Consider the following 14,758-nt stretch of genomic DNA (forward strand, 5'->3'; position numbering starts at 1 on the left):
AATGCGGAATAGTTTCGCAACTCACACCACCTGGAACACCACAACGTAATGGTGTGTCCAAACGTCGTAACCACACTTTATTAGATATGATGCGATCTATGATGTCTCTCACTGATTTACCGCCATCGTTTTGGGGTTATGCTTCAGAGACGGCTGCATTCACGTTAAATAGGGCACCATCTAAATCTGTTGAGACGACACCTTATGAACTGTGGTTTGATAAGAAACCCAAGTTGTCGTTTCTTAAAGTTTGGGGATGCGATGCTTATGTGAAAAGGCTTCAACCTTATAAGCTCGAACCCAAATCGAAGAAATGTGTCTACATAGGATACCCAAAGGAGACTGTCGGGTACACCTTCTATCACAGATCCGAAGGAAAGATATTCGTTGCTAAGAATGGATCCTTTCTAGAGAAGGAGTTTCTCTCGAAAGAAGTGAGTGGGAGGAAAGTAGAACTTGACGAGGTAATTGTACCTTCTCCCTTATTAGAAAGTAGTTCATCACTGAAATGGGTTCCAGTGATTCCTACACCAGTAAGTGAGGAAGCTAATGATGATGATCGTGAAACTTCTGATCAATTTACTACCGAACCTCGTAGGTCAACCAGAGTATGTTCGCACCAGAGTGGTACGATAATCCTGTTCTGAAAGTCATGTTACTTGACCATGACGAACCTACGAACTATGAGGAAGTGATGATGAGCCCAGATTCCGCAAAATGGCTTGAGGACATGAAATCTGAGATGGGATCCATGTATGAGAACAAATATGGACTTTGGTTGACTTGCCCGATGATTGGTAGGCCATAGAGAATAAATGGATCTTCAAGAAGAAGACTGACGCTGACGGTAATGTTACTGTCTACAAAGCTCGACTTGTTGCGAAAGGTTTTTGACAAGTTCAAGGAGTTGACTACGATGAGACCTTCTCACCCGTAGCGATGCTTAAGTCCGTCCGAATCATGTTAGCAATTACCGCATTTTATGATTACGAAATTTGGCAAATGGATGTCAAAACTGCATTCCTTAATGGATATCTTAAAGAAGAGTTGTATATGATGCAACCATAAGGTTTTGTCGATCCAAAAGGTGCTAACAAAGTGTGCAAGCTCCAGCGATCCATTTATGGACTCGTGCAAGCCTCTCGGAGTTGGAATATACGCTTTGATAGTGTAACACCCACGATGCGGCTATATCTCCCACGTGTCGGAGCACGACTTAGAGGCATAATCGCATGGTAGGCATGTCGTAAGAGGGGTAATCTTTACACATCCCATGTACTGAATAAGAAAGGGATAAAGAGTTGGGTTACAATCGCCACTTCAAACAATACATAAACATCATACATTAACCAGAATACAATCAAGGTCCGACTACGAAACCAACATAAAAGAAAGACACCCCAAATGCTAGATCCCCGATCGTCCCAACTGGGCTCCACTACTGATCAAAAGGAAACGAAACACCACACGAAAAGGTCTTCATCGAGCTCCCGCTTGAGCTCGGTTGCGTCACCTACACTGGTATCGTCGGCACCTGCAACTGTTTTGGAAGTATCTGTGAGTCACGAGGACTCAGCAATCTCACACCCGCGAGATCAAGACTATTTAAGCTTATGGGTAGGAAAAAGGGTAGTGAGGTGGATCTGCAGCAAGCACTTAGCATATATGGTGGCTACCTTACGCAAATAAGAGCGAGAAGAGAAGCAAAGCAACGGTCATGAACTAGAAATGATCAAGAAGTGATCCTGAGTCTACTTACGTTCAAGCAAAATACCAAAACCGTGTTCACTTCCCGGACTCCGCCGGAAAGAGACCATCACGGCTACACACGCGGTTGATTCATTTTAATTAAGTTAAGTGTCAAGTTCTCTACAACCGGACATTAACAAATTCCCATCTGCCCATAACCGCGGGCACGGCTTTCGAAAGTTCAAAACCCTGCAGGGGTGTCCCAACTTAGCCCATCACAAGCTCTCACGGTCAACGAAGGATATTCCTTCTCCCAGGACGACCCGATCAGACTCGGAATCCCGGTTACAAGACATTTCGACAATGGTAAAACAAGACTAGCAAAGCCGCCCGATGCGCCGACATCCTGATAGGAGCTGCACATATCTCGTTCTCAGGGCAACACCCGATGAGCGCTCCGTACGACTAAAACCAGCCCTCAAGTTTCCCCGAGGTGGTGCTGCAAAGGACTCTAGTTCGGACCAACACTTAGAGAAGCACTGGCCCGGGGGGTTAAAATAAAGATGACCCTTGAGTCTGCAGAACCCAAGGGAAGGTGATAGGTTGTTAGTGCAAATGTAAAACCAAGGTTGGGCCTTGCTGGAGGAGTTTTATTCAAAGCGAACTGTCAAGGAGTTCCCATAACACTCGACCGTGTAAGGAACGCAAAATCAAGAAACATAATACCGGTATGACGGAAACTAGGGCGGCAAGAGTGGAACAAAACAACAGGCATAAAGCCGAGCCTTCCACCCTTTACCAAGTATATAGATGCATTAATTAAATAAGAGATATTATGATATCCCAATATATCCATGTTCCAAACATGAAACAAACTCCATCTTCACCTGCAACTAACAACGCTATAAGAGGGGCTGAGCAAATGCGGTAACATAGCCAAACAACGGTTTGCTAGGAAAGGTGTGTTAAAGGCTTGACATGGCAATATGAGAGGCATGATATAGCAAGTGGTAGGTATCGCGGCATAGCAAAAGAGCGAGCAACTAGCAAGCAAAGATACAAGTGATTTCGAGGGTATGGTCATCTTGCCTGCAAGTTCTCCGAGTTGACGAAAGCTTGATCCTTGTAAGCGTACTCAACGGGTTCCTCGATCACGAGCTCGTCTCCCGACTCTACCCAAGGCAAGCACACAAGCAAAAGACCAACAATCAATCATGGTGCAATGCGCAAGCAACATGATGCAAAACATGGCATGATATGCGGGATATGATGTGCAATGCATATGCGTGCTTCGGAAGGGAAAGAATGAATCAGGCATCAACTTGGCAAACCAAGAGTGCCGCTGGAAATATGAGTTGATTTCGGTCGAAATCGATATAAAGATCACCGGAATCGGATGCACAGTTTACGAATGGCAAGCAAAACAATGGCACAATTCTATGATTAACAGCACGATGCCATCTAGAATGCACCAAGAGACTAAGCTACTGCACTCCAACATATCGGCAAAGCACATGGCAGGGATCTACTCAAGATGCTTGACAAAAGATGAACACTGAGCTATGGCTAAATCACACAAGAGCGGGTTCAAACAAGCATGGAAAAGTGCAAAAGATATCAGCATCACAGACTTAGTGAAAATACTAACATACCAGAAATAACATCAGGAAGCAATGTTTAGAGCAAGATAACAACATGCTACAGGAACAGAACATAGCAATCACTACAAGGATCCGGGTCTATTGCAACAAAATCATTCATCGCAATACATGCCAATTTGTGACGATAAGTACCTATTGCCACGAAACATCATTCGTTGGCAGCCGTTGCGACTGGACGCATGGTAATAGGTTATTGCCACAAAAAAGCTATCGTGGCAATAGAGTGCGCTATTGCAACAACCATGTGGGAAGTCGCCACATGTTTTTCCATGGCAACACTCACCTGCTACCACAATTTGCTGTGTGGAGATAGCTTTCATGCAACATGTAAAGAATCGTGGCTGCCACAATTTGCTTTGTGGAGATAGCTTTAATGCAACATGTAAAGAATCATGGCGACTAATAGCTCGTGGCGATAGACATTTGTGGCAACAACTTATGCCAACGACGCTCGTTTCATGATGCATACTCTTTCGTGGCAATAGTCAATTATGGCAATAAACTATGGCAACAATCCTTGTTTTCATGGCATTAGGCATTTTGCCACGAACCGCTACATTTGTGGCATTAACTTATGGCCACAAATATTCCGGTCGTCGTAACAAGAAATTGCAACATACTAGTTTTGGTGGTGATAAGTAGGTATCCCAACGGATGAAATGTTTGTAGCGAGAAACTATTGCGACAATTTTAATTTTCATGGTGCTAACATGTGGCAACCAAAAGTGAGGTTGTGGCAATAGCCTACTGCAACCTAAAAAAAATACAGGCATTCAATTACAATATTTAAAACCATATGTATAATATGTAGATTAATAAAATTCATAATTCTCATAGTAAATATCCATCAAATGAAACTCAAATGTAATTTAGCCATCCCAATTAAGTGCCAAGACTAAATTGTCCGTGATTAAAGTCCAGTCAAGCTAGTTCTTTGGATCCTGCAATCAAGAAATCAAAAAAATATAGTTCTAGTTAATGAGTCCAACATAACATATGCCATACAATTATTCCAGACCCATTGTTAAAACGAATTGTTGCCAAACTACCTGGAGGAGTAATACTGTGTCAGCAACCATGTAACTGAGGGGTCAGAACAGTTTTACAAGTGTAAATGTCTAAAGTGTATACACAAGTACATGTACTAAAAGCTTCCGCTATTGATTTAAGTTGTGACTCGATCTATAGTTTCAGTTAAGTTCATGTCCCTAGCTAGCACATATTCATTTTTTTAAGTTGTGACTCAATGCAGCAGCAACGCATGGTGAAAGAGAAGAAGCAGCTAGCTAATTATGAAGGCCAATGACATGCTCACTTGAAAGTGGACCATGAGTTTCAGTTTCTTTGTTTTCAACCTATTATGTGTTTTGTCCTCAAAACGGAAAGAACAATTATAGGTGCCGCATCAATATTTACACTATAAAAGATGAAACAAGAATAACACGATCCAACACATGAATAATCCCAGCTGATGCAGAAGCATGCCGAATGCACATCATTGAATAACTATAGAATAACCAAAAGTCAGTTACTCACTTAAACATCCTGGGATTCTGTGTTAGACCATGTTCCATTCTTCGTGTGTGTGAGAGTTAGCAGCAAGGCATACATATTTACTTAGACTCATACCTTATCAAAACTTAGTTGCGAGTAAGATTTTGATCTAATTCTGTGTTTTGTCTTCTGTTTCTTACGGTTATCAGTGTTCTTTCGGTTGTGTTCCTATCAATTCATCAAAACCAAATATAAACAGTCAGAAAAGCAATTTCATTTTAACACATAGTAGACAAAGAGTGATCTTAGAGATAACCTGAAATTTTGAATCAGTGCCAAAGTACTCAATCATCCATTCACTCTTCCGGTTGTAAATCTTCCGGCAGATTAGCCAATCTAGCTGCATCTGTTTTGTATGCCTTGTAAGTGGAGCTTAGAGTTGATCACCGGCCTCTATATCGCTCTTTCGCAATTTTGAGAACTTTTTCTTCTGTTTCTGGTGTATCTTCCAGGCCCATCTGTCCTGTAAAGCATACAACAAATGAATATACATATGCAGTGCATATCTGATATCCATGGTACAATAAGATAACACATGTGAAAAAGGTTGTATGCACTATGATATGAGCAAAATGTCGCTGTAGTGTCCCAAATCATGATGCCACTTACACATTTATATGCGGCTGCTTCGAATTGTGCCACAATGAACCAACAAAATAGCCAGCATTAGAAATCACAGAGAGCTTCCAATGGCATTTGCGAGAAAGAAACATAAAGGGAAACCAGGGAATCGATTATTTTGTGCAAGGTAAAAAGTGAAAATAGTCATTCATAAGTAGTTTTTTGTTCTTGGTCTGTACATGGACCGCTGTCTAACATGAATGAAGAACAGGAAGGCGCTAACAAAAAAGATGATAAAATGAGCTCAAAGTAAACATATGGAAATATCCCTAATGCTAAACCTCACATGAGTGAGAGTCACTTCCAAATCACGTATGAATAAAGGAAATCCTTGTACTGTTAAAATGAATCAAACAGATGAAATGCTTAAAAGAAGAGAAAAGCGTGATACATTTTTATCTCTAATTCCTCTGCCTTCCACGGCTAATTCAAGGATATCAGAAAAGGTCTGAAATACATATAAGAGCATTTAGTTTGAATTTTCTAATATGGAAGAAAGTGAATCAATCTCATCACCGAAGAGAATGAACAATATTACCTTCTAATCAGTCTCAGGCTCGACCAATTTGGCCAAAGCACATAGATCCAAAGTATCTGCGCTACGGAGGCGCTCGTCACTGGATCCTTGCCGCCGGCCTACTTCCTCTCTTCAGGCCTGGAAAATTTGGGCAGAGCAGAGTTTGATATAATGCCATGATACTTTAGCAGCTGTTAAAGGTGAATATTAGCATATGCAAAAAGAAGAATACTGATCCAAGTCACTTACACCAACAAACTCTGCTTTCTGTTAAGAACACAAAATCAATGAACGGAAAGTGGGGTCAACTGAAGCAAGGTGAATATTAGCATAGCAAAGAGAAGAATACTAATCCAAGTCACTTACATCAACAAACTCTGATTTCAGTTAAGAACACAAAATCAACGAATGGAATGTAGAGTCAACTGAAACAAATTTTGATCAAAGTTGTCACGCTACAACCTGAAAAACTACAGATGTCTGAAAGTTATTTATAGAACTAACACCACCCTCTACCATAGGATTCCTAGAACTGAAAAGAATAGGCTGCACAGAATGGCCTCCTATTTGGGTGCACCTTATATTTCCTACAATAAACGATTGAAATGGCTAGGCATTTGATCGAGCAGGTGCTAGCCAGAGAGGAACACATCTTCCCTTACGCGTGAGATTGCAAGCCTGCTAGGAGTTTTGTTGTGCATCGTGTAGGCATGGATAAAATAGAATCTGCACATAGCAATATGAAAATTTGTGGGGATTAAGTTAAAAGAGACCCGGGCACCCATACCCTACTGCAGAATGAAAAATAATTACGAGGAACTAAAGAAAGAAGGAGCTCACCAGGGGGAGATGCAACCAGAAGGAAGCAGGGAGGGTGCCTCGGGGTCGGAGCCTCCATGACGACGTCGGGTGTGCATCTGCCGTCGGACGGACCTCAGATAAGGAGAACAGATGAGGCAAGGAAGCACCGCCGCCTCCCCCGGCATCGTGTGCTGGAACGACCACTGTGCCTCGAACTCGTCCTCAGGTCGCCGCTGCACCGCGCGGGAATAAGAGGGCAAAGCTCCTAGCCGAGGCCGCCGGGCGCGATTGCTGCTCTCCTCATCCGCATCGAGGTCGCAGCTGCTACTCCCCTCATCCGGATCGAGGCAGCACTCTCCCCTCCATGGCCGTCCTCCTCGGTTGCGGCCGTTTCTCCGTCGTCGACCGGCAGAGACGGCGGCCTCTGCCTCCGTCCTCCGCCATCTCCGCCTCAAGCTCAGATCCAATCGCCCGTGAAGACGCCGTGTGATTTTGTTTAGAATAACAAGTAAGGTGGATAGTTAGGAAGGGTGTTTAGCGGTAAGGATAAATAGACTCTATTTTTTTGGTGGGAACACAAAATATTGGTGCAAACTACAGTAAACCTAAATTATGGTAATTCTTTTTGGAGGGAATGTTTAGAATAATGAAAAAAAAATTGAAAAAATAATATTTCAAAGCAATATAATGTTACTAAAATATGTTTGTAAAATGTTATTTCTCGGTGAAAAAACCGCCATATCTGAGAATCATGGAGAGGTGATCCGGCGCCCTCCTCTCTGACGTTCTCGCCGTCGATATTTGTATATTTCTTATTTATACATTGTTTCCCGGTTATTTGGTATATATGTATGGTAAGTATAAGTAGTTCAACATGACCAATCCATGGCATCATATGTTTAGAGGATATCATATTTTGCATTGTTGTTGTCATTGAGTGTTTTCAAGTCCCTACAAATCATCTCACAGCCGTCATCTTCCCTACGAACTAGATCGGGAGATTCCCGACGAAATCGTCTCAAGTCTGTCATCTTCCCTAAGTCCGACGGTAGGCGGCGTGTGGCAAGCTCGCATCCATGGCTGATGGAGAGGCTCGAGCTCGCGGGCGAAGGTCGAGAAGAGGGATGGCGGAACTGTTTGGTCAGCATCGAGGATGGAGGAAGAGGGCGGCAGGAGCCATGGCCGACCAGGAGCGGCGTGCAAGATCACAGGGGCGGCTCGCCGGCCGGGGCTTGCCGCCCGGGTCAGGACGACATGAGCTGCAACCTGGTAGGGGTGGCCGTCGCGCGGAAGTAGGGGTCGTGACCGGCGTCTAGGGATCCCAACCGTCGTCGTTCGCAGCTGGTGCCACCTGGTCCTTGGGACGATGGATCTGGCAAGATCGCCGCCACCACCGCCACAAAAAAAAGTCATAAATTTTGAAAACAGTTCTTTGAATTTGAAAAAAAGTTAATCAATTTGAAAAAGTTCATTCATTTTGAAAAAAGTTCATCGAATTTGGAAAAAAATCATTGATTTTTTAAAAGTTAACAAATTAGAAAAAAAATCATCAATTTTGGAAAACGGTTCATGAATTTGAGTAAAAGTTCATGGATTTGTTGTCACTTTGTGGTTTTTTCTCATGACGTTTTTATTCCGTTTTTGTGTTTTTTCTTTCTTTATCCATTTTCTTTTTTCCTAAATGCGCGGATTCCTTTCAAATTCATGGAGTTTTTTTTAAACCGATGAACCTTTTTTTTAAATCCATTGACCTTTCGTACGCAGAGATATAGGACCGATCCTATCAGCTGCACCTTCTTGTGTCTTTTTTTTAGAACGAAGGCTCACGACGAGCCCGGCTTTGAATTAACAAAGCCATCAACTGGCCAGGATTACATCATCAACCCACTTACAGGAGTAGAAAAAAAATAGCTAAGAGATACATGGTGCTCTGCAACAGCTAGCTAGCTTCACGCAACCTACAAGCAAAGATGAAGAAAAACTAAAGCCCAGGAGCAGCTTGAAGAGAGTGAAGCCCTCCATCGATCGCAATCCATCGCTCAGTGACACCAGGGAGGCCTTGAGGAGACACAACTTGCAGATTGGAAGAAACACGTTGTCAGCTCCATGGGCTGCGGCCAAAACGGATACACCCTTCTCCATCTCCGAAAGGGGCTCCTTGCCCCCTCGCTTGGCTCGAGGCGCCGATCCGTCGGAAGATGCAAACGCTCTCCCTAGAGCTAGGATGAGTAACCGCCACCGAAGCCACCGGGAAGACCAAACCAGAGCACCGCCAACATGCAGCGCCGGGCTCAACAAGGAGAACTTTGGCACTGAGAGGATCTGCACACGAGGAGAAGCAAATGCACGACGCGAGACTGTTGATGACAAAGCTGCAATGGAGGAAGCCTAAACGCAGCCTCCAACCACGTAGCCGCCGAACGCCTACCAACGGAGCAGACTTGCCATCGCCCCAAAACTCACCAAAGGCGACACCTTCATGAAGGAGACGGCGCCACGGGCGTCACTGCCGCCCAATCCATATGGATTTTGGCTTTCGCCCGGAAACGAGCAGGGGAGAAAGGCAAAAGGGGGAGGGAAGTACCAAAACGGCGCCTACATGTAGGGGACGGCGCCCGCGGGCGTCGCCGCCGTCGTGGCCGGCTGAGTCGGCTTGGATTTCTCCGGGCACTACACCGCCCCCAGCCCCAGCTTCAAACACGGCGCCATCAGCCAGGGACGACCAAAGACCGGATCTGAAAGGGGATCTGAGCGTTGGAGGCGAATGCGTCAGATCCGGACGGGGGCCCCCGCAGCCCGGCGTCCAGCAGCCTCCACCCGCCGCCACCTTACCGCCCGAGCGGCCAAGGCAGCCGGCCAGCACCCGCGGCCGCCGCTGGCTGAGAACGGCGTCGCGCCACCACCCGAGGCCGCCGCCTCGGCTCCAGAGCCCCCCGCGTGCGACGGAGCAGGCAGATCCTCGCCGCCACCTTCCTCGGCGGCCGCGCGGCTTGTCGGCGACCCCCTCAGGTGGCGACGAGGTAGAGGGGAAGGGGAGGGGGCCCGGCGGCGGCTAGGGTTGGCGCCGCCCGAGTCGCCCCCGCGAGAGCGACGCGGGGGCCGGGGGTCTATTCGTTCCCTCTGCTTCCAATTTCAATCCTTTTTTGTGTCTTTGACGAAAAGAAATACAAAAGTATATAGGCCGGCCCTGGTAAGAGGGCATTCAATGCCAGTTTTTTCTAAGAAGAAAGCCATCATGGCTAGCTTTATTAAATCAAATAATGCTTACATCGTCTGCTAATAGTTCAGAAATAAAAAAGGACGGTGAGTCCAACCACAAGTTTGGTGGATCAACACGACCATTTTACGCTAGCACATGAGCTACCTTATTAGAGTCCCGATTACAATGCTCTAAAACGACCTTCCCAAAAGCAACTAGTAGTAACCTGCAATCTTCTAGGATTGGCGTTGCGATCATCGAATGCCCCAAGTTTTGTTATAGAGCCTCAACAAGAATTAGGCTGTCGGTTTGAACACGAACAAAATTACAACCAGCTGTTTTTTGTGAGTTTGAGACCCTCCCGTAGAGCTGTAGCCTCAGCCGACAACGCATCAGCTACATAATCAAGTTTTGTCGTCACAAACTCCAATGAATAAGCCCCTATAATCCCGCAGGATTGCTCCACAAGCCCCCGTATGATCTTCTTCTAAGAAAGAAGCATCCATATTCAAAGCTACTTGGTTCTGGAGTGGTTTCTGCCACCGATCGACACGAGGGGTTACCACCGGTTTACAGGCTGTACGTACATAAATCAGAGACAAGGCTTGTATTGCCTGGCCTGTTCGTTCAGCGCCAGTTAGCAGAACCACCATTACGAAAGGGCAAATCCTAAACGGCTCTCTAAGCACCCGAGATCTGCAGCAGGAAAGCTAAAGCAACTAGCCAGTGCACCACGGCTGCTTTCGTGGAAATATGACAGCGCGACTATTAAAGAAATGAACTACAGCTGCAAAACTTAAAGAAGAAGCCCCAAAAAAAGTGTGCATGAGTAGTATAGAACACACGATCTAACGTGAGTGAACCACGTCCCTACCCACCATAATACATAATTTTTTTTGTCTAAATCTGGCAGCTCAGTTTATGTAAACTGTAGGGAGCAAAATATTTAATCTTTTTTTAAAATTTCAAACATAATTTTTACTTTTCACAAAAGTCTATGTTTTTTGAAAGTCGAACAAAATTTGTAAGACTCGAACATCTTTGGAAATCTCAAACATTTTTTGAAAAAAAGGAACAAAATTGAAAATGAGTACATTTGTTGAAACTACTAATAATTTTTTGAAAATGCGAACATTTTTGAAAAAAACAGGAAAAAAAAGGGAAACAAAAACATTTTATGAAATTCACCAAATTTTTTTTGGATTTGTGAACAAATTTTCAAAATAGGAACTTTTTTGGAAAAATCAAATATTTTATAAAATCCCCTCCCCCAAAAAAATTTGAATCTGCGATTTTTTTTAAAAAACTGAACATTTTCGAACTTGAGAAAAATATTTGAAAACAGGAACATTTTCCGTAATTCACGAACATTTTTTAAATTTGCAAACAAAATTTGAAATTTTTGAACAAATTTCAAACGGAAACATTGTTCAATCTCGTGAAAAAAATTTGAAAACACAATTTTTTTAAAAAAATATTGCAAAAAAAATTTGAAATGTGTGATTTTTTTTGAAATGGGAACATTTTACAAAACTCACGAACAAAAATTTGAAACACGAACATTTTTTTGAAAATTGCAAAGAAATTTTGAAATAGGAACATTTATTGAAACTCACGAACAAAAATTGAAAAAACAAACATTTTTCTTAAATTGCGAACAAATTTTGCAAAGTTGTGAAATTGTGAAAAGAAACATAAAGAAAAGAAACTGAAACTAAAAAAAAGAAAAAAAACAGAAAATGAAAAGTATAAGAAAATGAAAAAGAGAAATAAAAAAACAATACAAAGTCGAAAAGAAAAAGAAAAAATGATACAGGAAAAAACCCGGTGCAGGGAACCTTCTAGATTTTTTTGGAGAATTAGGAACCTTCTAGAAGGTTCCCCAATCCGGCTGGACGCACTATGTATAAGTGGGCCGGCCCATGTCTGTTGCTAGTTGCGCTGCTCTGTACGATTGCCCGCCGCAGCGAGCGGTGAATAGGATGGCAAATGCTATTCGGCGTCTTAAGCGCCCATTTCTTCGATTCTCGCAAAACGGCGCACACCCACGCCACCGCGCTGGGCCGGCCCATATTACATTTTTTTCTTCTGTTTTTACAAACCGCAAAAACAATGCCAATACTACACCTGAATCGTCGTAGGACGCACTAACCACTCGACCAAACCAATGCTGACGCAGTTAGTTACACACTTTACAGTCTTTTATTCTTTCTTCTGTCCTTTTTCTCTTTTTTTCTTTTTTGGAATGGTTTCTTCATTTTTTTCGTTTTATTTTTCTGTTTCCTTTTTTTATAAATACATGATCTTTTTTCAAAATGGATGATTTTTTTAAAAAAACGATGAACTTTTTTGAAAACCGATGAATTCTTTTTCAAAATTCGTGAACTTATTTTCAAATCGATGAACTATTTTTCCAAATTTGATGAACTTTTTAAAAATCGATGAACTATTTCCCCAACTCGATGAACTTTTTCAAAATTGATGAATTATTTCTTCAAATTTGTTAACTTTTTTCAAAATGGATGAACTATTTCTCTAGCCCGATGAACTTTTTTCAAAATGGATGAATTATTTCTTCAAATTTGTGAACTTTTTATAAAATCAATGAACTAATTTTCAAACTTGATGAACTTTTTGTCAAAATTGATGGACTTTTTACAATATTCATTAGATTTTTGAAAAAAAACCATTGAACTGTTTTAATGTTTATGAACTTTTTCTTCATTTGAGGTTTGTGTAGTTTTCTTCGAAAATGGTGAACTTTTTCTAATTCACGAATCTTTTCAAAATAGGTCACAAATCTAAATAGTGCGGCCAGGGTTTGTTATTATACTTTTAGTGCTATTTTCAGTCACAGTTGTACAATGGTTCTCGTGGTTAGCGTAACGTGACCACGCGTGTGGCGCTATTAGTTCGAATCACGGGGCAGCCCCATCTTCTATTGTTTTGGTTAATCAAAATTGGTGCAATTAAAATATATTTTAATTACTCCTTAAAGATTGCAAAAATCATAACTTAATATCTATAAATTTCAATAATATATTTTCCACTATTTTACTTGTAACTAATGCAACGTCACACTGATTTTATAATATATTTCCGAATATTACCACAAATAGTTATTCTGTTGAAATACCTAGTCTCTATTAGAACAAAATGACTGCCTGGCGCAACGGAATTTGGTTGTCGCAATATCGCTACCATATTGCAATGTTGATGCAGTTTGTTGCAATAGTTAGCCCATTTTGCAATAATATTTGTAACTAATGCAATGTCACCCCCGATGTTGCAATATCTTTCTGAATATTGCCATAAATAGTTGTTCTGTTGAAATACCTAGTCTCTACTACAACAAAATGACTGCCCTCACGCAACGGAATTTGTTTGTCGCAATACCGCTACCATATTGCAACGCCAATACAGTTTGTTGCAATATGAGGCTTCTATTGCAACAAAGTTAGTATTTATTGCGACCAAACTAAGTTATGGCAATATGCGCGGCCTATTACCACAACTGGGGAATTTGTGGTAATATTATGTTTTATTGCAACAAAATGTAGTTGTAGCAATACAAGCCATGACATGAATCTACTCAAAGCATAGAACAAAAGTCCTTTACTAATCATAAGCCAAAAAGGATCAAAAGATATAATGGCACCCATGTAAACATAGCAAGTTTCGTTAACAGATTCAGACTTAGCAGAAAACTGTGCAAGGCATAAACAGAGTTATGAAGGCATCTTTGCGAGCTTGATTCACTCAACACAAGGCATTGCATGACAAGATAAGCATACTACCAACAAGAATACATGATCATGAAGCTAACCAAAGCAAGAACAAGCTCATAGCATGCATGGATCAACCACAACATTCATGGCAAAATTGATTAACATGTAAGCAATCTGCTAGGAACATTTTATAGCAAAAGTAGAGCAAGATTTAAACATGCTAGGGCACTCCACAATTGCAAACAGGGGCATGGATGGATAGAGCACAACCATATGCCCAAATCATCCTTACTGAACATACTCAAAAGAAGTATGGATCTCACCGTAGCAACATGAATACATGGCATAAAAATAACAGCAGAGCAATGACTTAGTGAAATTCTAAGTCCCTGAAATCAGCAATATCACGAGAGCTACTTTGCATTCTTGTGCTAGTCATCACATTGATCACAAAAATACATGGCATACACCCTTGTAAAGATGGCATGGCATATATCAAAACACATGTAGAGCTCATGCCCATATGTAGCACACAACAATTGTAGCAAAAATGACATATGCTCATACTCTGCTAAGAGTCAGCACCTAACATTTTATAGCACTCTTGCATCAGCGATTTGGGCATCAAGATGGACACAAACAAGCATGGCACAATGGAGCAAAATGAAGAGCACGTCCTGATGAACATTTTGATATATGTCACGCACAAAACGGAGTAGTACACATGAAGTTATGGCATGATGAAGGGAGCATCATAATGCAAATATTTTCGGGACTTAGTGAAAAATCGGGGCAACCTCGTGTGGATCTGGATCTGGGCGCAGATTCCGAGGTGGAGCCGGGCTCGCCGGAGTTGGAGCCGGAGATGAAGGAGGACGGCGGCGGGGCGAGGCGGCGCTCTCCGTCGAGGCATGGCGGCGCCGGTGGCGAGGTTCGCCGGCGGGAGGAGCAGGGCGCGCCGGCGAGGCGCGCGGCGGGGACAGGCGGC

The 14,758-nt window shown here is 42.6% G+C and overlaps 1 long non-coding RNA gene across 2 annotated transcripts; it reads right to left on the reverse strand.

Annotated features, from left to right (window-relative positions):
• Window positions 1-4,147: 4,147 nt before the first annotated feature.
• On the reverse strand, window positions 4,148-7,363 carry LOC123128191 (uncharacterized). Of its 2 annotated transcripts, none has more exons than XR_006462951.1 (4): window positions 6,883-7,363; window positions 6,064-6,768; window positions 4,980-5,367; window positions 4,148-4,291 (listed from the first exon to the last, which is right to left on the reverse strand). It is a non-coding gene; the product is annotated as an uncharacterized lncRNA (long non-coding RNA). The 2 variants fall into 2 exon arrangements; XR_006462950.1 differs by lacking the exon at window positions 4,148-4,291 and having other exon boundaries at window positions 4,298-5,072; window positions 5,161-5,367.
• Window positions 7,364-14,758: the final 7,395 nt, after the last annotated feature.

This window comes from Triticum aestivum, chromosome 6A (assembly GCF_018294505.1).
Source record: "Triticum aestivum cultivar Chinese Spring chromosome 6A, IWGSC CS RefSeq v2.1, whole genome shotgun sequence".
In the NCBI taxonomy this organism is placed as follows: domain Eukaryota; kingdom Viridiplantae; phylum Streptophyta; class Magnoliopsida; order Poales; family Poaceae; genus Triticum; species Triticum aestivum.